Genomic DNA, 22,643 nt, shown 5'->3' with positions numbered 1-22,643 from the left:
TATAGAGTTGAGTCTGCTTAGTGTCCTCTTCTCAGCTGTGATAGTGAGAGCCTCCAGTTCTGTGCCTATAAAAGACTCAGCTTTTTTCACCAGCCAGTCAAGGCGTCCAGCATCTCTCCTCCTAATGCTACCACCCCATCATGTCACAGCATGGGAGCATACTGGCCATGGCAGACTGATAGAACCTCCTCTGGCCTTTCTTGTACCGTGCTTGTGAGTTAGCAGACCAGTCCAGTTTATTCTCCAGGTGTACACCCAGGTACTTGCATGTGCAGACTGTCTCCACTGTCATTTATTTGGTTTTGGTGGTGTTCAGCTGCAGCTGGTTGATTCTGCACCATCTGACAAAGTTCTCCTCCAGGCCACGGTACTTCCCCTCCTGTCCATCTTTAATTCATCCAACAGGTGGTGTCATCTCAGAACTTTTGCATATGGCAGCTCTCCGAGTTGTTGTTGAAGTCAGTGGTTTACAGGGCGAATAGCACCGGGGAAAGCACCGTTGAGGACCCTCTTGCACGGTGGGAATTGTTTGAGATTGTTCCTTGAGTCAATTGAGAGACCCTGACGAACCTGGCAGTTTGACCCAGAGATCTTCTTTGGCTTCATCAATGCTTTTCACTCAGTGACTAAATCCATACAGGCAGCAGCTGAACTGCTCAACACCATTGAGAAGCTGTTGGAACTGAGGATCAGTTTCACTACTTCTGCAAAGACTTAAATGAATGTTGATGTTTGTTTCAATATCTTCATTGGTTTCACCTGTCCTTTGCTTTTGAATGCTGACGTGCAGTCAGCAGGCATGCAGGATCAGAAGAGCGGCAATGTGTTCCTGGGAATAATCTTTAACCAGTAGGTTGATGTCAATTAATCTATCACCCATGTCAAAGATTATATTGACAGTTGAGGACTTGGCATAATACAGGGGAATGAAGAAAAAGTCAGAGTCTTTTGCTCTGACTCTAACGGTCCTGATGTGAGGCCTTAGGAGGACATTTTTCATCATACAGTATCTTAGGACCTCCAGTGATCCAGTTATAAATTAATGAATGCCTTCTTGTTTTCATCCAGGGTTCCCACACCTTTTTCATGAACAAATTCAAGCACTTTTCAAGTACCTCCAAGCACCATTTTTTCAGTTTTCCAGCACCTTTAAATAGGTAGCCTACTAGTGAGTTTGCCCATATCAGGATGATGGTCATGGGAAGCGCAACAACACACATGCTCACCACGCAACATCAATGATCACCCAGTATACTTTGCTGTGTACCCGCCATGGCAAGAAAAAAATATAGGTGTAACAAGAAGAGACACTCAGGGCTTTTTCTAGATTTTTTTGGTATGAGGGAATGCCAGCAGGTCACCACCATGGAAGGGGCAATGGCCCACATATTGGGAACCACTGTGGGACACTTGACAGACTGGGTTGGAGGGGGTGTGGGGGTCCTCCCCAAGAAGACAGTAATGAAGACAGTTTATGTAAGTGTCTGTGCTAAATATTGTTTCATCTGATGCAGGGATGATGAGGAGTTTCCATCCTGAATTAGAGCACATTGGCCTGGAGGAGGAAACAATTGTTGAGATGGAGTATGGTGTCAGAGTTAGGGGGTAGGGCCCATGAGCATTACCCAGGTATCCCAAGTCCACTTGACCATGGGTTTCACATAAACACAGATACTGGGAAGCTTGAACCACTATGGTTTGAGGGTGATGTAATCCCAAAAGCTCTTATTGATGTATTAGGAGGACACTGATGAAATCCATACAAATGCGGATGAAGATGAGGAAGAGGAGGATGATGATAATGATAATTATTAAATGATGATTAAAAGTTCTTATTCACATTTTACACTACTGTTGTACAATACGAACCATTCTTTAAATAATTGTCTCACTTGATGCATTCGTTTTGTGTAATAGTACCATGTGTTGCATACTGTTCACAGTCCACCAATAGGTGGTAACATTAACTACTTTTGATGCTATTCACATCATACTTTCATTCATAGCAATTTTCAACTCAAGGTCAAACATATGTGAAATTGATGTTCATAGTCCCATATGAAATGGTTATGCCTGAAAGTGTCTGAATGCCAGCAGACTATTGCCAGTAGACTATTTTCGGATAGGCCATAGGGAATAACTTTGGACATAGCAGCTGTTGTACTCTAGCTAGAAAGGTCCTCTTGGACTTAAATTGAAGCTCAGGATGTTAGGCAGTTTTTTATTTACATTTGAGGGACCAATGCATATCATAACAGAGTTGAAAATGATCAAATATGAGGACAATTTGTCAGGCGGAAAAGCATTTTTTGAGCTTTTTGGATATGTTGAAGATGATATTTGACAGAGGAAATGCCCCAAGCCCTGAAAATTTTTCAGGTTGGTTCCCCTATGTGACAGGATGACCCATGTAAATTTACAGGGTTCTATGACCATTTTTGGAGTTGCAGTACCTTAATATTTGCAGCTACATAATTTCGCCTGCAGATTTTCCTTAGGAGTTGTTTTTTTGGGCCCTGACACCAAACGGGGCCAAGTTTGGAATTGTACCCATGAACTTGTTATGGCACAGGGTAGCCTATAGGCTAACAGGAAATCATTGTGAAAAAAACACAGCAAAAAAAACTTCCTGAGAGGTGTAGCTGGCTCCCTGCCTGTATGTTGGAATCGGACGGATTTTCCTTTAACAACTGTTTCTTTATCTGTTACTATCTCCCGAAGTCCCCGATCAAATCTGTTACAAGGAGACAAATAACCAATATATGCCTGAATGTTTTCTCTCCTGAACGTCTCCCTCCCCTGTCCATCTCCTCTTCCTTTTAAGGTTTTGTCCTGAATGATATTTTCACTTTAAAAAGCCTGTTGCTTTTGGTTTTGCGGTACATGGGCATCACTGTAACTGTACTACTGTTTTTACTATCATGTTGCTTGAGTTGATTTCCACTGTTACTTTTTGTCATCATCTTATTTGAAGAAAAAAACGAGATTTTCTATTTTAGGGGATATTTTGTCACTACATGATCACTATGTTGCGGTATTCATAAGATCCATACTCAGTAACCTCTGGAATCGATGAAGAACACAGAGGCCGCATGGAAATCAATTCCATGAAATGAGTATTGTGGTCTTGTGCAAAACTCTGCATTACCTTTGATTGATTTAGTCCTACCAGGCAAACCTTTTGTCTTCAAATCCGTCCAAATGAATGATTTCAAATGAAAGGATCTGCAATGCTTAATGTACATTCCAGTATAGTAGTCTGCTGTATGAAATGCAATTTAGGGTTGAGTGCAAAAGACATTTCCATGTCACGGTCCCCCTCTCTCCCACCTCTCATTTGAGGACAGGCGGGGAACAGCAATGTTAATATGCATTATATTTATTCATACTGACCCTCAGAGGTCTTCCTTGGTCCTTTGACTCTTTGCGTAGCAATGCACTGAAAAAGGTTCCCCTGCTCTCACACATCTGTGGCGGGATGCCTCGTAATGAATGCTGTATCTTTGTGGTTTTGTGTTAATGAGGTGGTTTTGTTTTTGTCTGTGTCCTTTTATTTTGTCCAATGATTACAGATGGTTTTACAGTACATATGGAATAAAATAATGATAACTGAAGCAGTGTCCTGTGATGTTTGCATGCACTGCACACAGCAGTTTGAAGAAACTGTTATCTGCCAATATCACATCGCTGTACTTTGCTGTGTTTCATGTTGGGACAGCTGACTGAAATCTTTGTACAAAGGGGGTGTCTTTCCTTGCTACAGCTTTCTCGTTTTGAGATGTATACATTGTTATGACTGCGGATTAAGTTGTCTCATGACAGTTGATATTCCCTGGAAAGAGATGTGATTGTGAAACTGCCTCCACCCAAGAAAACTACTGTAAAGCTACCATGCAGTACAATGTCATGTATTTCCTCTGTCACGATAAAGATAATGCTCTCTTTTAATTCTGATTTTAGTTTTCGTCATCATGTTTAGGCCTAATAGGGTTGTACAATGTCATTCTGTAATATTGAATCGAGTCACTATATTTGAGTTTCTAAAAGAATGTGCTTAATGAAACAGCCTGAAGATCTTTATTTATTACACTAGAATAAAGTGGTTACATAGAGCCTTAACTGGAATCTAGCCCACCAACTCTCGAGCCTGATCACAGACATAACTAAACTAATTGCACATGACGTGTCATTTTTGGCGATGACGTCACGGGTCAGACATTTAACCCCCCTCATTCCAGCGCACCCATTGAACTCCACTCCGCAATTTACTGATCACTTTGGAACCCGGAGCAACGTTTTCTTCCCTTTTCTTCCTCTTCTTCATCGTCTTTTTAACTCTTCAGAGGGTCGTGGACTAACACGACCCAGAAAAAAGAGCATGAACTTTTTTTTTTTTTTACAATAACTATTTCAGTCGCTTGTTATTTAATGCGAGTGCCTTTTTTTTAGTTCCTAGCGTAAAGTGTACAAGAGCCAAGAACGTTTTCCAATTCATGCGGACTACTACAGAAGTATTTTTCGGTGTTTTAATCTCCCATTCTTCGACTTGGACACTTGCTAAGGCAGAATATCGATGTCTCAACCTGAAGTAGTTTTACCCTACTTTTGTGGACATATCATCATCCTGTAGCAAGTTCTCAACTTGGTATGTAAGACTATCCTGGTAACTTTGTGCATGTGTATGGTAGGCTACATTAATGTGGGAGGGAAAGTAAACACGCATCTCTTTAATGGGCTATCCAAATACAAATAGTGTTTGAGTGTGAAAGAAAACTTGATATGTGTATTCCTCCAGTGAAAGTGGTCGCTCCCGCAGTAATTAGCGCAATACACATCGCGAACAACAGTTAATGTTATCTGATAAAGCCCCTGGTGGGACCCTTAGCATAGTTAATGACGATTATTGGGGCACTTGTGTTAAACAATTATGCTATGTGGATTGTGACACTTAATGGGTGGACATGAATTGGCGTGTTATGATTGCTAAAGATTTGACATTTTAGGCGGTTTTCTGATTATTAGGCTACTGCAGTGGGGATTGCACCCCTGGGGTGGTGTTGTCTCAAAGGAGGGGGGGCTTTGCTGATGTGTCGGATTTCTCTCCCCCTGGGCAGAAAACAAACAAACATTGGCAAAGTTATCACCTGTGTGTAAACAGTTATGTGTTAGTGCGTGTGACAGCAGTTTCCATTAACTGTACTGAGTCAGATCGAAGCAAAGGACTGTATCTCGCTTCTGGTGTTTATCGGCCGGTTAAAGAGCCGGTAGGGATAAAGTGCTGAATAAGCCACGTGTTTGGGGCGCCAAGCGCATGCTTGGAGCACGCCGACGCAGTATCTCAAAGTAGCTATCTCCTCAGCCCATGATACTAAGTAGGTCTATATCTTCCAAGTGATGCTATTAAAGTTACAGCGCTACCACTCGGCGTTACAATTTAATAAATGTGTCGTGCGTCTTTTTATGCGTAAACATTTCCGGAACAAAAATGTGTCCGGAGACTAAGGCCGGATAAACTCCTCTTTTAACTACATTTAGCACATGTCCTTCCCTTTTAATTTTTAGGCTATTTGTTCATGCAAAATAATGGAGGATAGCCCGCATTTAAGGGCGGCTTGCCTTTGAGCTGTTGATAGGTTTGCGTTGCTCTCATGTTAGTTCTTTTGGTCACTGATGTTATTATAAGTAACGCCTGACAGATGTGACCGTTTCAAGCCTGCAGCATCTCCCTGGATGGTGTCCACTATCACTACTCATACATAGTTACATCCAACTTTGACATCTACTTTAAATAATTTATTCCAGGCGATGGATGGCATGCATTTGCCTTTCCATAATCTCTTCCAGAAAGCGCCCAAGTAAACGAAGTGTATGCGCCGTAACGATACAGCAATCTTCCAGAGTTTTGTATAGTGTGCAGTGCAGGGACTTACGGCTGTTTTTTTATAGACACAGTTGAAATATTTCGCTTTATTGACGGTTGACTGGAGCTTCCTAGCACGGAACAAAGACAGCAGTCGCGGGTCTGAACGGGAGCCCTTTCTCATGCAAAGAGGGCAAACAAAAGCCCTCCTCGTGGGGACTCGCCATTATAACCTTGCATTTTCTCACACATTGCACGTAGCGTTTGCTATCGATTCAGTGCGCCGACCAGACATCTGTCCACTGTCTGGTGCACTGTGTCGCATTTAGCCAACCCAACAAGAGGGGCTATGTCTTAAGGGGTTATTTAAAAACAGATTTACTTTATGGGTATAGTCGAATAATGCATGTCAGGGCAAGAAATTATTCTGTACACTTCAAATGGGATAAAGGAGATATGAACAAAATAATAATATAGGCCTACACCTGAACTTCGGGAAACAATATGGTCTTGGTCGTCCTACCAAAACGCATTTTCGAATTTACCCGATTAACTTATTTGTTATGTTAATTTCTCCCTCTTCTTCTTCCTCAAAACAGCCTTGTTTGGTTTTCAAGACGCCAAGACCAGATTTTAATGACTGTCATGACACACATATCAAGGTGTACTAAATGGACCTTTGCACATTACTCTTGCATATGACCTTGCATATGAAGATGTCCTGTCCAGGACTTTTTCTATCCACCTGGGCATCCGGGTGACTGATAGCATGGCCGGGACGGGCTCTCAGAAGCAGTCAGCTCACCCTCAAACCTAAGCCCACCTGGCACAACTGTGCAATTGACTCAAGTCAGCTGTTGGCCAGGAGCTGTCTTTTCCACTTTTTCTGCCCAAAAGTGGACCAAACCCTGGACTGAAGCACCTTCCCCAAAGGGGGTTTAATCAACAGCCCTTTGCCCTCCCCAACACATCACCCAGCCCCAGTGGGGGCACAGACAGGAGCAGCATCTGCAGCATGAACAGGTCCAGGGGGGGAGGCCCCGGGCCCGCACCGCAGGACATCTATGACTTCTCTATGGATGAAGACGACGCCAAGGTGCTCCTGCGGGGCAGAGCCATGGGTGGTGGCGTGGTGTCCCCCTTGGCTGAGTACATCCAGAGCGAGCACCAGAACGGGGGCTTTTTCCCCATGGCAATGGCACCACCACCCGAGGCGCAGGACTCGTCTGTACGTGGCGGTGGTGGTGGCTGTGGCGGCGGTGGTGCAGCCGCACCGCAGAGGAAGAAGCGCAGACGGTGCGGCGTTTGCGGGCCCTGCATGCGGCAAGAGAACTGCGGCACCTGCAACAGCTGCATCAACCGCAAGATTGGCCACCAGATCTGCAAGCTGCGCAAGTGCGACCAGCTGAAGAAGAAAGCGAGCAGCTGGGAGGTGAGTAGTACCAGAGATTCTTTAAGTATATAGAGATATGCCAACATAATAGGTTTTTATGGAAGAAGGTACTGACACTGTGTGTATAGAACACAGTAGAAGTACTCAGGAGAGGTTCTAACACTGTGTGTATAGAACACAGTAGTAGTACTCCGGAGAGGTACTGACACTGTGTGTAGAACACCGTAGTAGTACTCAGGAGAGGTTCTAGCACAGTGTGTAGAACACAGTAGCAGTACTCAGCAGAGGTTCTAACACAGAACATAGTGTGTAGAACACAATAGAAGTACTCAGGAGAGGTACTGACACAGTGTGTAGAACACAGTAGAAGTACTCAGGAGAGGTTCTAACACAGTGTATAGAACACAGTAGAAGTACTCAGGAGAGGTTCTAACACAGTGTATAGAACACAGTAGAAGTACTCAGGAGAGGTTCTAACACAGTGTGTAGAACACAGTAGAAGTACTCAGGAGAGGTTCTAACACAGTGTATAGAACACAGCAGAAGTACTCAGGAGAGGTTCTAACACAGTTTATAGAACACAGTAGAAGTACTCAGGAAAGGTTCTAACACAGTGTATAGAACACAGCAGAAGTACTCAGGAGAGGTTCTAACACAATTTATAGAACACAGTAGAACAGTTCTATCCAGATGACTGCTACAGTAAGTAGAGTGTTAGAGATAGTATTGGCCACGAAGGAAATGAAAGACAACAAAGAAAAACAACTCAGAAGAAAAACACAATGCCCCCATAATGCCGTGTGATCGTAATGAAATGAAATATATAAGTTATATCCAGATAACTGCTTGTTAGTAAACGTGTAGACCTGGGGTCCGTATCTCGAAAGCGTCTTTGCTAACGACGGTAGCAACGTCCTTCGTAAGAGCGACTCAACTCTCTCTCGACAGCGACGCTCACCACTAAATCCAAGGGAGTAGTAAGACGGTCTTAAGACGGTTAGCAACGACAAGAATCGCTGGTTTGTTTTGAAAAGTATTGTGGTAACAAATGTGGTACTGCACCTGATATGGACTTGTTGACAGTCTTGGCAACAGCAATCGGAGTGATAGAGATATTATAGACCACAAAGGAAATGAAGGACCACAAACAAAAGTAGGCTACAGGACATTACTTACAGGTTTGAAATGAAAAACACAAGATCTGTAGTATAATCACTACCTGTCAATGTTATTACATGGTAATATGATCAGCGATATGTTGCATAACGTAGTTGTTTAAAGCTGGCATAGTATGTGTCAATGAATGATTATCAGTCACTGTATAGTATATTCAATGCAGACTGTAGATGTGCAGATGCGTTCACTGCTGTCTGCACATGCGTTGCCAGTGGCCAATTCAATATCGTGACCTAGCGTCCTCATCTTACCTCATATTACTCTTGACGTATCCAATGTTTGGTTTTATGATGTGTTGGGACAAAGGAGACGGGCCCGGCAATATTGCTGCTATTAATGTCAGTCCAGTTCCAGTGCCTTTCAAGATATTTTAGGTCTTTCTTTTTCAGTTCACGTGTGAAGTTCAGCCAAAACTCAAGTGGCAGTAAATAACACTCAGAAACTCCTGGCAACAAAACCCTGGCACTTCAATCAGGGTCAGGAAATGGCTTCCGGCATTTGGTGGAACATCCATTTTAGACTTTGGCTTGCCTGCAATGGAACAAATTATGATGTCATTCATTCAGCTGATGATTATGAAGTATAAGACTGCATACAGTACAGTACATACAGTACCTTAAAGTGATACTGTCCCATTTTTGGAAATAAGCTTATTTTACACCTCTCATTGAGTTAAATAATAGGGTTTTACCTTTATCCTATACTTAAAACCGTTCTCTGGGTATGGCAGTGCAAATTTTACCTCCATGCTAGCAGTTAACATTGAGTCCTATGAGACCAGCTGGCGGCTAACTGGTCTCATAGGACTCAATGTTAACTGCTAGCTTGGAGGTCAAATTTGCACTGCCATAATCAGAAAACGGTTGAAAGTACAGGAGAATGGTAAAACCCTATTATTTAACTCAAGGAAAGGTGTAAAATAAGCTTATTTCCAAAAAAATGGGACAGTATCACTTTAACATGCCCCAGCCAGCACAATTGCTGTGCAAAGGCAACAGCATATTGACTTGGAATCAACTCATACCTTTTAATAATGGACATTTACCATCCAGGTATGCATTGCATTTCATTCTTACCTTACCCTTCTAAGCTTCTAGTTTTCTTCACATCAGTATGACAATGACACCACCATGGTAATACTCCAAAGTCTCTCCGATTTGACGCTATGTCATATGAACTAACATGTGGACGTGATAGGATCAAAGTCAATACTCTCCTAGTCTATTGATTGCTTCTAGATATTGCATTACTTTCCTTAAGAAGAGGGGTGGGGACCGTTTTTCATTGGAGGGGCCACTTCCTTAGTGCCATACTATGAACACAGACCAGGATATTCCCCTGCACTGTAGGCCTATGTTGAAGGCAGCCACCTTTACAACAGACCCCGCCTTCACTAGGTCCCCTGAAAATGTAACTTCATTGTATTGCAAATTTAACTTTTAAGATTTCTTTACGAAACATGTCATGTCATGTAAAACTGCATAACATTGAAAGTAAATTGGGGGCCGGATAAACGACCGGGTAAACAACCGTCAACACATAGGTTCCCCACCCCTGCTTTAGAGTGAACTAAACATTATAATTGAAAGGACCCCAGCTGAACTTGTAACATGCAATGAAATGCATAGCCACTCTACATATCTGCAGGTTCCTAAATTAACTTTTTTCACCGCCAGCGAAAATGGCTAGTAGATGTTAATCACACTTGCCAAAGTTGTTTTTTTCTACCAGCCAAACTAAAAGTTCACCAGCAATTGTCACATTCGCTGGTGTTAATTTAAGACCCTGCAATATCTGTGTAAAGCCTAATTTATGCTTTTTTTGCGCAGACGGTTGCAGAGCCTCTGCTTCCGTCAAATCTGCCTCTGTGCGCGACCACGCCCCCTGCGGAGAGGCTCTGCAACTGTCGTCGCGCGCCTCAAGAAAATCCTGACCACACGTTGGACGGACGCAAAGGTTGCAGAGAAAAGGCGCTGTGATTGGTCGGCGCACTACCTCCTTGTTCTCGTGGCAGCACAACGCCGGTAGTTTGCGAGAGCAAACTTGTCAATACTCTGCGAAATACGAACGTTTTCTCTCTAGTGTGTGTAAATAAATTAAGATAATTATATTATAAAGACTGAATTAGTAAGTAGCAAACAAACAATGCATCAGTTAAGCACTTGCGGCACAATGCCTGCCGTCTGACTACTGTACTGTAGCCTTGTAGCCAAATGTGGCTAGCGACATGAGACCTCGTGTGCAGATGCATAAAGGCAAAAGTGCTTAGCGACCAGACCAACAGGACGCAGAGGCGGAACTGGTATCTGCCCGTAAGGGCTGTACCTCTTCCTATGGGTGTTCAACCAAGACTTGGCTAGCCATTACACACTGGTACATTTTATTGCAGAAATATCTGCATGAGTCTCTATGCACATTTTTTCAATGTTGCTGCCACTGCTGTGTTAATGATTTGTAGGCACGTAGACATTGAAGACCAATAGGAATTAAAAAGGTGTCATAGTGACCTATACCTAGAGACCTTATTCAGACACCACCAAGCCCTGTCTGTTTTGTGCTAAGTTGCAACAATGCGTCCAATCTTAGCCAATAGAGATTAAAATGACTTTTGTATCTGTTTGATCTGAGCATTACATCAGCGATTAGCATTAGTCAACACAGATGCACATCCCTGGCTCTTGAAGGTCTCTGTTGATGAAGATGAGCATTAAGGATTTCATCAAACTAAAAAAACGTCTTGCGTAGATTGGTGTCGTACAGTGGACAACTTTGTCTGCTCCTAACACATTTTTTCAAAAATAAGTTGCACTCAGTCACCACTTTACTGGTTTGAGGCCTGATGTTGTTGTCCCTTGTTGCCTGGGTCCACCCTTAACATTCCTCCTCTCTCAGGTCTCAACACGTCTCTGGTGGTACTTCAGTGTGGTAGATCACACTCAGACACGAGTCACACCGCAACTCCATTACATCTGAGCCTACAACCATGGCTTCAGCATTCTCTCAGAATTAGTTTTGTGATGGAGGTCACACAGTATTGTCAACAGTGTTTCAAAGTCAGAGTGTACTTTATTGTTGGTTTATAGTCAGTTTCCATATGAGCCCTATGTATTTGGGGCTTGGATGATTACTTTAATCAGTTACTCAGGCACATACAGTACAATTCTACTAGCCAGGCCGTGCCCTTCTAGTGACGCAACAGCTTCAGCGTTGCTACCAGTCAGGTCAAGAGCAATGCAAGTACTTTCTGAGTTCGCACAAATATGGGAACTCCTCCCACTTTGTTGGGAAGCAAACAATCATTAGCAATCCAAGGGAGGCCATTATGGAAATGCCGTTTGGGAAATGATAATTGTTATGCTCTTGGTCAGACGAAGTCTCGAAGAGATTTGAAAGTCGATGATAATCAGGCTAAAATTCTATAGCTTTCTGACATTGGAAGAGGGTGATTTTGGGTTTAAATTTTTGCGGACATCACAAAATCTCTTTCGGGAGCATAATGCGTAATGTGTGTTTTATGCAGTGCTGGCAGTTTTAATGATGTTGAGATTTTTACATCACCAGGGCAATTGAGTCCTTCAAAACCCCTGGTGCACTTCAACAAAAAAAAGCAAAACTTCAAAACCCCTGACACACAGACCTACAGAGGAAGGGCAACATTTGTTTTCCTGGAATATAGCCATTATTTGAAGAACACGTCCCAATAGAACATTAGGCCATGGTAGAGTCTCTTCCTATCTCTTCCTTAACAAAACATCTCACACAGAAAGGCATCAGCAAAGCAATAGGGATGCAATGAAGAGATATAATTATGTTTTACATACAAAGCGCGGGCCAAAACAAAGTCACACACTCTGAACATTTGGTGTTGTATTGTTTCAATCAGCTTCTGCAATGTCGAGATCAATTTCCTTCCAATGTTACATCAAGTTTTCACCAAGCTACGTAATGCCTTCTCCAGCACATCCCAAAGATTCTCACTGAGGTTGGGGTCTGAACTCTTTGGGGCCAATCCATGTGTAAAAAGGGATGTCTCACGGTTTCTAAACCATGCTTTCAAAATTTGACTACAATGAGCCTTGGCTTTGGCATATTGGAATATCCCTGTGCCATCAGGGGAAAAAAACATTGATGCGATTGTTTGTTTAATCACTATATTCTGGTAGTCAGCTGTGTGCATTCTTTGAGCATATACTGTAGCTGAACCTAAACCTGACATCAAACGTTTCTGTTATTGCTGATGCCCATGATTTGAACCTCAAACAGACTTTACATCTCTTGCATGATCATGGGATGTGTCATTTTGTACATGGTTGACTAATAAATAAGAAGGAAGTCATGGCGCCAGAGTGGTTCAGGCAGCACAGGACATCAGTTTTACATATGAAGAGTTCAGATGCAAAACCCCCTAACTCCATTTCTGAAGACCTGCACTTCTATATTTTTAGAGAACCCAGTTGTTGGTTTGGTGTACAGTCATGTACTTGATAATACATATAAATAGTTATATTACATAAATAAAATAAAAATATGCAATTTTGATATCTTTGTAGTGAATACATATGAATTAAGATTATTTTCTGAAAAGGCACTTAGGGGGTTTTGCATCTGAACTCTTCATATGGATTGGCCACAGCAGAGTTCAGACCTCATCCTTTTTGAGAATCTTTTGGATGTCATGTTGTCAACTGACTGCCTCTAGAAACACAAAATAACATCTTTTTGTGATTTTTGAATTTTGAACTTTTTTGATTTTTTTTTTTCGAAAAAGTGACTTTTTCACTTTTTCAGAAAAAATCATAAAACCTGTTTCCAAAAACATTTCAGAACTGCCAAATCGACTGACTGCCTCTAGAAACACAAAATCTTTTGGATATGCTGGAGAAGGCAGCGTTCACACTCTACCATCACCAATACAAGATCTTGATTAAAATGTAACGCAAAGCTGGATGGAAATAAATCTAGACACTGCAGATGTTTATTGAAACAATGCCACGCCAAATGTATTTTGTAATCAAACCTTACGGCAGTCCAACAACATACTAGTGAGAAAGCATTTTTTGGCACATATTTTTTTGTGTACTGTGTAGCATATGGGTATTATAGGGGTACACCCTTCCATTCTAGTAAGGTTGTATTTAAACTGTTGCTGTTCATATCAGACCATCAAAGCTTCCTCAGGACCTGACTCACTTCCACGCCAGAGGAAGAGGGAAACCTAGTCTCTCTTTAGTTCAGCTTTTGGAGACCAACCACCTCTCACTCAGGACTTCAGTCAGCAGCATGGGCTCAATTCTCTTTTCATCAGTTATGCTAATTTTGTATTGGACGTTTATTCAACATCTTTTGCCACCTGCTTCCTGTTCTGCACTTCCTGATATCTGTTGTATTTCCCTCGATACTCCTTTTATTTAGCGTATTTATGATCTGTTTGTTCTGATGTCTAGCTGGCTGTTTCTGTTTTGTCAAGTGTTATATGGTATTTTTACAGTTTCCGCAACACCTAGGCCCTACTAGTACCAAGAAAGCCCATGACAGAGTAACAGGTAGTTAGCTTTTTATTTGTCCGGGAATGGGCAATTGTTTTGCAAGTATAGTACATCATCTCCATATAAGGACAAGGCAGTCAGTTGTACTCTGTGTATGTGTACTCATGCTTGTTGTGGCTCGGCAGAAAAGGAGGACCTGTCCTTACCTCAGCACTTATGAACCAGTCGGAGTAATGAACTGTCAGCAGGTATTTCTAGTTTGTCATTGAAGGCTTGTCATCATCAGCACTTCTGAAAAACTGCACAAGCAAGTATTGTAGTCTACTATTGTTAAGAGTGGTTTGCTAGTAAAGATCTTTCTGTCCGTCTATGGTAGTTATCGATTGTCCTTGAGGTGGTGTTGGACTTGCATGGACATTGATTTCAATACATGGTTTGTGTTCATGTTTTGGCGCATGACAGCTCTGGACAAAGGCGTTTTTTGTTTATTCAAAACAAGGCCACAGCGCAGAAGTCAGGGTAACATTTTGTCAGAGAGGAGAGAAGTTCAAATGGCCTAGCTTTTTGATCCTGCTGGAGACAAAGGGTCAGTGCTTTCACAGGGATCTCAGGTGCTAGTGTGCACACACACACACAGACACACACGCGTGTGCATGCATTCACTCATGCGCGCGCACACCCACACGCACACGCACACACACACACACACACACACACACACACACACACACACACACACACACACACACACACACACACACACACCTGATCCTGATCTGAGTTCCAAAGTTATTCCAGCCCGCTTGTATGCCCCCCCCCCCCCTCTCTCTCTCTCTCTCTCTCTCTCTCTCTCTCTCTCTCTCTCTCTCTCTCTCTCCCTCTCTCTCTCTCTCTGTCTGTCTGTCTCTCTTCTCTCCCTTCTTCTCTGACCCCTGGGGCCCTACAAGGACAGGCAGGAGGTGGAGACTGACCCAAGGCCAGTTAGAGAGGGAGGGAGGGAAGGAGGAAAGGGCAGTGAGAGAGAGATAGAAGAGGCAGAGGAGGCAAACTTAGCGGGGGCAGGGCAGGCAGCTAGTTAAGGCTGGAGGGCCTGTAAATAAATAGACTGCAGCCAGGCCAGCGAGGTGGTCTGGGGTGAGTTTCTCAAAAGGGAAGTTGTTAGCCTGTTAGCAACTTCGGTAGTTGCCAATGGGAAAATGCATTGAAAGCAACGAAGTAGCTAATGTATTAAGCAACTTTGGTTTCGAGAAATTCACCCCTGGTCTCTGGTCGCTCTCCTGGTTGCAGCAGAGGGAGGAAAGTGAATCCAGGGTTGAGTGGGAGTGGAGTAGGGTAGAGCAGTGTATCGAGGGGAGCCCTGGGGGCCCAGCAGCCAGTGTGTACGTATCCCTATAGGGGCTGGATATGGAAGTGGAGCAAAACAGGGGACAAAAGAGCAAGAGGGGGAAAGGTGACAGGACAAGACAGCCTGAGGAAACACATCACTTCCCTCCAAGCCTCTCTTGTCTTCCGTCTTCCTGAGCAGCCCTCTGCTGTAGCTTTGTCCATCCGAGCGAGCAAGAGAGCGAACGAACAAGCGTTTGGGCCGTGTGCTGGCTCCGTGAATTATTTAGGCTGAAATGTCACAGTCGAATGCATGGCACGCCTAATTAAAGACAGACCTCCTCAGTTAGAGCTGAAAACCGGGCTAATCTCACTCACAAGCGTTTTTCTTTTTTTCTTTTTTTGGTCATGCTTCTCACCAGATGCGCTCCCAGTCTCACCCAAGCTATGTGGGCTATTTTAATTAGAGAGAGCATAACAGCAGCATTCTCAGTGCCCCAGCAAAAAGAATGCTGTACTGAATGTGTACATGTTCAATGTGATTCACTCTACATGGATACAGCAAATGATGTTGCGTTAATTCAAGTCTTAGGGAGTTGATTTTTTTTTTTTATTACTTTATTTCTTTATTTTCAAGTCTTAGGGAGTTGATTTTAAAATGTTTTGAAGTTTATCCTACTCTTTTTGTGTTGAATTAACAAATCAACTGGTTGATCCAGTCCCAAAACATCTAGAGGTAATGTAAATACCGGGTTACTCTTATGTAGTCTTATACGTACGTAGGATTCAAGGATTCAAGGAGTTTATTGTCATTGTCAATGAAGTCAACGAAATTGTGGGTGGAGCAACAACACTGCGTAGTTTGAAGTAGGCCTATAGAAGTAACCAAAAAGAAGTAGTCAAATAAAGTCTATATTCATGAAGTATATCATGAAGTATAATAAATAAATTAAAGTAAATAATAGTAATAATATGAGTAATAATACATTAATCAAGTAAATCAAACAGTAAAAAAAAATTAGATCCCCTTCCCACAATTCAGGGTTAAAAAACCCAGTGCTGTTGATATTTTTAAGGTGCACAACACACACACACACACACACACACACACACACACACACACACACACACACACACACACACACACACACACACACACACACACACACACACACACACACACATACACACATTCACACACACACATTCACACACACACACACACACACACACACACACACACACACACACACACACACACACACACACACACACACACACACACACACACACACACACACACACACGTGTATGCACACGTATGAATAAACAAATAGACCTGGCTATCGCTCATTTGCGTCAGTGACTGATTGGTTGGTGGAAAGCCGGCTCCGCCAGTGTTGCTGTGTTACCTAACCCAGTCCACTGCCTCTGTGCTATGGGAGGTCAGGCTTTAGGGGTTTCAGGGGCTGCCTGACTGACTGACTGACTAGCTGGCTGGCTGACTGGACTGAACTAGGCTCCATTGCTTCTGTTGCCTTGCAAATGGAATTGCCCATCCCCCACTCCTCTGCTCTACTCCACTATGCAATGCCTCCTACTCAATGACCCCTTAACCTTCAGCAGCAGGGACTGCAGCATGTGCACCGTGCAGTGCACACACACACACGCACACACAGACATACTCACCTCACATACGTACAAAATGCACACACAGATTCATTCAAACATTTTTTCGTCACTGCTAAGAGTTTTTTTGTGCCCGGGGAAACATGTCAGATATGTTGGTATTTTCAAGCAGGGGTTTGTGTTTCTTTTTCTGGATGGTGTTGAAAGGGCGTGTGATTGATTGATCGGCAGGGAGAACAATAAGCTAGGCTGAGCGAGAGCGCTAGCTTAACAGTACTGTATCTCTCACGCTGACCCACTGTGTGTCTCTTCATTCCTCCCCTTGACGTGACCCCTGCGTGGGAGCAGTGGCGGCCGATTCGCCATCGCTTGGCAACCGCATGTAATTATTCCGCTTTCGCCCAGTGGGGGCGCGATAAGCCCGGTCTGTACTGTAGGTCGCTCCATAGGAAGCGCAGACACACGGAGAGAGAATGGAGTTCTTTGTGGACATCTCAAGGGATGTGTTATACTGGCTCAGGTATCATAGTAGTGTAGCTCTCCATGGTAGTCTTTTCAAACGATAGGGAAGCGTTCCACACTGTTGGCACTGTACTCATTATGAACCTTCATTGTGTTTCTTGTGAGGGAGATAGATGAGAAATATGCTGACTTTAAAGCATGCCACAACAAAAAAACTCCTGATTCTCTAACTGAGTTCTGTATGGAAAAAAAATCGTTTTGTTGGACACACACACTGAATCTGAATTTGTATGGTGAACACAAGGCTTAAGCACTGAGCCATGATTAGTTTCAGCCAATCCCCAGCTCTATTTCAGGATAGTAGAAGGAAAAACTTTTTTTTTGACTGTTGAGCTCCAATATCATCCACATTGTCCCATGGGAGTGGACTAGCCTACATTTTAAACAAACAAAAAAAGACAAATAATACCCCCCCCCCCCCTTTTTTTTCCTATTAATGAAATTGAATTTCAATCACCTCATGGATTTAAATGGGTTTTTTTCCAGAATCAGGGAATCCTAACCAAAATCAGTCCCTCTGGGATCTCTGCACTAGTATTATGCCATATTAACTTCACTGTTTTGTGTAGTCTAGTGTCTGCAGTGGCACACAGAATAATCTCAGAGGCCAGCTGGTGTGGTCCTAACCAAATTCAGTGCGACCACCACAGTACATTTTTGCAGTGTTAAAGTAACACTTAGACAGAGTATGACAAAATAGAGGGGTGTGAAGTTTTACTCTCTACAGGTTAAAATAACACAGCAGAATTTACTTTTTTTAATTACTTTTTTAGTAGTTTACTTCCAGAATTTATGTTTCACAAATGTTACATGAATATTAACCACCAATTTCAATGAATACCAGCATCAATTTACCAAGTATTCCTTTTGAGTTGGAAATGTATACTGTAGTTTTCATACATGAATAGATGTATCACTGGTGAAATACCAGTGATGAGCATATTTGGCGGCCAGACGTACTGTCATTTGGGCAGACCAGTAATGCTTAGCTCAGGCCAGGGGTTCACAACCTTTTCCACCTTGGGGGCCACTTGACGTTTTCACAAATGCTCACAGCCCACCTCTGACTCAATAAGTAATATTATAAAACTCAAATAAATCAACAGCAACACACACACACACACACACACACACAAATAAAAATATGATTTAGATTTTTGTTCAGAAAATTTCAATTTGAGTTTTGAGAATCACTGCCTTAGTTTATTACTATGTAATGTTCATGAACAGGGGACAGTTGTGAATGGGCAGCATACATTCTGAAAACAAACAACTAAAAAATGGCACAATGGCCTTTTAACTATGTTGTGTTGTGCTGTGTAGTCTTGTGTAATGTGTTGTGTTGGGTCGCGTTATGTTGTGCTTCGTTGTGTTGTGTTGTGTAGTCCTGCGATGTGTTGTGTTGTGTTGTGTTGTGTTGTGTTGTGTAGTCCTGCGATGTGTTGTGTTGTGTTGTGTTGTGTTGTGTTGTGTTATGTTGTGTAGTCCTGCGATGTGTTGTGTTGTGTTGTGTTGTGTTGCGATGTGTTGTGTTGTGTTGTGTTGTGTTGTGTTGTGTTGTGTTGTGTTGTGTTGTGTTGTGTTGTGTTGTGTTGTGTTGTGTTGTGTTGTGTTGTGTTGTGTTGTGTTGTGTTGTGTTGTGTTGTGTTGTGTTGTGTAGTCCTGCGGTGGCAGAGAGAGTAATCTGCAAGGCCAGCTGGCTCTCGGCTGTGAGTAGTGCCAGCTCCACAGGAGTGTGGTGGGCTTGTTGCGGGGTGTCAGACACAGACGACAAGCAGACGGGGCTGAGTGTGTGTGCTTGAGCCCCTTCCCTTTGTGTGTGCGTGTGTATGTGTGTGCGTGTGCATATGCGTGAGTGAGTGTGTGTGTGTGTGTGTGTAAATGTATGTTGTGCAGGTGCATTTGTGTGTGACTGCCTGTGTGTATGCGTTTCTGAGTGGGTGGGTGTCCGTGCGTGCGTGCGTGGGTACGTGCGTGCGTGTGTTAGGGGTATTGGGGGTTGGTTGTGTGTTTGGGGAAGGTGTTAGAGGTAGCAGACTGTGGCTTAGTGGGGCGGGTGGTGTGAGAATGTGGTGGGGGGAGGGGAGGGGAGGAGCATCTTAATGAAGGCTCGTTATTCTGCCGTAATTACGCTACTGCTGTCACTCAGGCCCCTTGTCTTTTCTCTCCACGCTTGCTTGGGCACACACACAGTCAATGGGTCTCTCTCTCTCTCTCTCTCTGTGTGTCTCTGTCTCTCCCACTCTCTCTCTCTCTCTCTCTCACACCATTTCTTTACGTGTGGCTCGTTATCATAACGACCTCAAGCACGTTCTTCTCATCCCCTCTTGTCTGCCTCAGACTGTTGATTTGATTGTGTGTGGGTTTTTTTTTACATGTGAACGTCTTGTGTGTGCATGCACGTGTGTGTGTGTGTGTGTGTGTGTGTGTGTGTGTGTGTGTGTGTGTGTGTGTGTGTGTGTGTGTGTGTGTGTGTGTGTCCGTGCGTGCACATGTGTGTGTGCGTGCACATGTGTGTGTGCGTCTGTGTGTGTGTTAGTGCACGCATGGATTCGTGCTTGTGTGTGTCTGAGACTGTGTGGGTGTATGGGTGTGTGTTTGGGTGCATGCATGGGGTGCTTGTATGTGTGTGTCTGAGACTATGTGTGGGTGTCTGTGTTTGAAGCAGAGCAGGGGGAGGATTTAATCAGATAGTCTGATAGGCAAAGCGAGTCAAAGCAAGGCAGTGAGTTGAAGGTCCCTCTGTTGTTGTCGCCTTGAAGCACTAATCTGTCATTTGTCCCCACATATAAGAGCAAGCAATGCACAGCCTCCCCGAAAAGGGATTTAGTGACTGTCTGCCTGTCCAGGGTCCATACGATCCGTCCATAGACATAGACATCATTCACATAGTAAATTTGGTGATTTGCAATGCAAGTGAGTAAATAGCAAAGAGAGGGAGAGAGAGAGGAGAGACGGAGAGAGAGAGAGAGAGAGAGAGTGTGAGAGAGAGATAAAGAGAGAGAGAGAGAGAGAGAGAGAGAGAGAGAGAGAGAGAGAGAGGAGAGACGGAGAGAGAGCGAGAGAGAGAGAGGAGAGACGGAGAGAGAGAGAGAGAGTGTGAGAGAGAGAGAGAGAGAGACAGAGAGAGAGTGTGTGTGAGAGAGAGAGAGAGAGAGAGGATAGACGGAGAGAGAGCGAGAGAGAGAGAGAGAGACGGAGAGAGAGCGAGAGAGCCATCAACGGGACTTAAGTGCATGTGAGAGGCGAACACAAGTAGGGAAAAGGAAAAGGGGTAGTATGTCAAAAGCTTGGAGTTGGAAATGCTACGAATTTTGTAAGCCGCATTAAGCTCCATCAGCAGTTTCCGATGTGGCGGCTGCCGGTGGCCCCCACCACGTTCTTGGGATTGTTGACCGACCGCGCGCACTTACAATGCTTTGGTGCCTGCTAGTATGACCTACACCACCGCTCTTCCCCATGACAAACACATGCCGGCGCGAACTCGCTCTCTTCGTTTCCTCTTTCGTTTCTTCTCTCTTTATTTATTTCGTTCTTCCTCCTTTCTCTCCTCTTCACTGTCCTCGGTGTCTGGCGGACAGTCTGGCGGGCTGGCTGGCTGGCTGGCTAGCTGGCTGGCTGTCGTCTGAGCAAGCGAAGGGAGCGCGCATGGCATGCACGCGTCTCGGCACACTTTGGCACGGCGTGTGACGTGAGCGCTCGGGAGTTCCCACGCTCGGAGGCATCCTGACTGCTGTGTCACACTGGCTGCTGCCGCTACCACTGCCGACCGCCCTGCCTGCCTGCCTGCCTGCCTGCCGACTCACTACCCTCAACACTGCACTCACACCACTCTTTTTCTCTTTTTTCTCTTTCTATCTTTTTCTTGTTCGCCCTCTCTCTGTGTTTCTCTCTCTTTCTCTCTCTCTCTCTCTCTCTCTCTCTCTCTCTCTCTCTCTCTCTCTCTCTCTCTCTCTCTCTCGCTCTCTCTCTCGCTCTCTCTTTCTCTCTCACCACTGTCCCAGAAGAGAAGGAAAACAAGGAAAGTCTCCAATTTTACCGCACACGGCATTGCATGCGTGTTTGAAATTCTTTCTCCAGTCAATGTGTTGCTTGCGTTTTCTTTACATCTTGTTTACATGTCATGCTACACCTGCTGTCGCCACCCGTTGTACCTGAACAGCTGATTTTAGCTTAGTGTCCCTTTAAATTTTACCGATGCTTTTTGCCCAAGGGTGTACTTACGTAACCCTTCTAATGCATAGCTCCTATTATCAGTTTGGTGTTACTAAAATGGTATATCTTACTGTCATAGCAATGTTGTTATAATGTAGTTGAGTGTTTGGACTCAGCAAACATTGAGCCGTATCCTCAACGATCCCATCTGGACCAAAGGGCTACCATGAAAATGAAGCTTATAAGAGAAATGTTTCCTATCTTCAATATTTTCGTGTCCTGTTTCTTTTGGAGGTTAATGCCAAGGCTTCTTCTTGGTTCATCTTTTGTGAACCATGTTAATCATGGCAGATTTCCAACCCTTTTCTTAAGAGTAAATGTCTTGTGTAAATGTAGAGTCTAGGGGGAAAAGTGATATGCCACTGTTCTAACCCCCCCCCAAAACACTACAAACACCACACTCAAACACACCCACCCCTATGCCCCCCTCCCACACCCAGCCCAGCCGGAGATTGTAATCAAGGACAATGTTGGCAGGTGTGGGCGGAATCTCAATGCTTGTGGTTGCCTGGCAGCGGCTGAGTGGCGTCCAATAGTGCTGACTGATAATCTGCACTCCCTCTTTCAACTCCAGTGGGGCAGCTCTGCCAACAGCTTGCACATTTGGTTCCCACCCATGCTTGAATTAAAGAGCGTCTAACGTTAACGCACAACACTTTTTATCATTCTTAATCCAAACTTTAATAACAAGCAGCTCAGCAGCAGAAGCGCCGAAGAAAACAAGAACTATATTAAAAGTAAAGCAAACATTCTCAGCCGGTCTAAAGGTTTGAAGTATGTCTGGTATGTAGTCATGTGCGCCAACAAGTCTGCCCACTGGAAAGACATAATGATTTCATGGCAACATAAAGAGGGTGGAGGTTATTTTAGCGTGTCGACTGGAACGGATGTGGTTGTTCATTCATAAATATTGCCACTAAAGTGAGGTTCAGTCACGATTGTTTGTGTGGTATATTTTATATGCCAAGCAACAACATTGTGTGGTAAAAAAGAAATATGCGGCTTCAAACACATTTCTCGATGGTATATTTTGTACATT

This window comes from Engraulis encrasicolus, chromosome 3, assembly GCF_034702125.1.
Source record: "Engraulis encrasicolus isolate BLACKSEA-1 chromosome 3, IST_EnEncr_1.0, whole genome shotgun sequence".
Classification (NCBI taxonomy): domain Eukaryota; kingdom Metazoa; phylum Chordata; class Actinopteri; order Clupeiformes; family Engraulidae; genus Engraulis; species Engraulis encrasicolus.
This window is presented reverse-complemented; position numbering follows the sequence as displayed.